This window comes from Nestor notabilis, unplaced genomic scaffold (assembly GCF_000696875.1).
Source record: "Nestor notabilis isolate BGI_N333 unplaced genomic scaffold, ASM69687v1 scaffold15917, whole genome shotgun sequence".
Lineage (NCBI taxonomy): Eukaryota > Metazoa > Chordata > Aves > Psittaciformes > Psittacidae > Nestor > Nestor notabilis.
The window spans coordinates 144,321-146,453 of NW_009938010.1; positions in this window are offsets into that span (position 1 = coordinate 144,321).

A 2,133-nucleotide genomic window follows, 5' to 3' on the forward strand; every position below is an offset into this window, starting at 1 on the left:
GCCACAGAAGAGCAGTGTATGCCAGCACAATGAGGAACGTTGCCCAGTTTTTCTTGTATGAAGACTTGTTCTTCCTGCCTCTCCCTTTTCTGCAGTTCATAGTAACAATAGGCTAGAAATGTATATTGTTTTATTATGAAAGAAATTAAACCAGGCTCCTCCTTTGCAGAGGAGCCAAAAGGACTGTCTTATCTTTGCCTATGTTTACAGATTCAAGAGTCTCTCTGAAGACAAGGGCAGGTTAGGGGAGAATGGTGGGAAATTTGTATGATTCTGGTCCTTGTCCTGAGCATGGCTGTATGTTGTGCTGGACACAAATCGGAGCTTGCTCACACCAAAGGAAACTTGCACCACATCATGCCTTAGGAACAGGAATACCACCCTGCCTTCTTATCTCCTCTCAGCTGGCACAGGTCCAAATCTTGCCCTTAAAAACAGGGCTGTAACATGGCTTTCACTGACAAATTTGCTTTTTCTGTTTCATTCTGGCATTAATTCAACCCAAGAATCACCGGTCCTCAGAACCAGAAAATAGATGCTGGTCACATTTGGTTGCTGACCTTACCAGCTCTCTCAGAAGTTAACTATGAGCTTGTGTGTGATATATTTCTCCCTGCCCATAAAAGCCAAGTTGGCTACAAGACAACTTCTAATGTTGGGGGTGTTTTTCCTCTTACATTACTGAATGTGGATAAAAGCCTAAAACTTTGAGCTCAATGTACGTGAGAGAACTGAAATTTATGTAGGCATGAAACAATACCTAAAAGCATTTAATTTCATAATTTTTACCTGGCCCTTTGTTGTTTTGGGGGAGTGCAATGGATGTGGGATATTTTTTGGTTTTTGAGTTTGACAATGTTGTATTTTACAGATCCCTGGCACAATAACCCCATTCCCTTTACAGGTCTTTATTGGGCACTGAAATAGTTGGTGTGGATGCTTATTATAGAAGCAGAACTGGACAGTTACTCATGTGTTGTTGCTTCAAGCTATTTGGCAACTAAGGTAGACATTACTGCATAGCTTACATTTGACTTCCATTTTGAAGGTTACCTTCACATCCTATGAGTACCAGAGACCTTTCTTCCCCTGCATTTACTTTATAAAAAGCTTTAAAAAAATACACCCAAGAACTTCAAAGTTGAAGGAGGGGGGAGGGTTGGTTTTGGGTTTTTTTGTTCCTCCAACTCTTGCACATACACACCCCAAATGGATCCTTCTCTTGTGGGCTTTTTTGCAGTCAGAGACCCGTCAATAGCTAAAAAAGCATGACCTAGTGACCTCACACTACCTCCTTTGACATACCATGGAATAACAGAAATATTAAACTCCATCTGCAAACTTAACAATAACCTTTAAAACCTGCAGGCTGTGCACTTCAAAACCAGCATGCTGGCTGTCTTTTTCTGGTGCTCTCATTTTCTGGTGATAACCACTCTTAATATCAATAGAGAGCAAGATGGAGGAAGGGTTAATTTTTTCAGCAGCAAGAGCAGGCTGCTGCATTGATGTGCGTGGTCTTTGGGCTGTTTGCTCATGTGAGCAAGTAGATCAGCTTTGCTAATGGACTGAGGATTGCATAAGTTGGTTACTGGTTAATAACTGTGTGGATCTTGGCCAAGCCTCTTGGAAACAATTGCCATACTGGAGTTGAATCTTTGCATTCAGATGGCAGGTAGTAAAAGAGCTATTTGGGTTTTCTGCTACAATTGTACTTACACACTCCATTAGCATAGGTCAAATTGGTCCCAAGGATTTACTTGTGCTACTACTGATTTGTTTGTCCCAAGGCAAAATGTGCCATCAGAAAAAAGTGTTTTGCCAGTGTGACTTAATCTGTACTCTGGTATTTTCACTGGCATCAGGACAAAACAATATCTGTAAGGGGCATCAGTAGTCTAGGGAAAGTATCCCAAACTGCAGGAGGCAAGTGTGTGAATTTGTAGAAGTGAAAGTATCTCCCATATGTTGATGAGGCCCAGTCATGTGCAGAGGTGCTGGTAACTGATTGCTTTAATTTGAAATCAGAAGCTGTCTATTTTGAATGTCAGTGTGAGAACTGGTTGAGCACTCCCACAAATATGTTTCTAAGAGGAAATGACATGGGTGATGTGTATTGGAAATGTAACACAG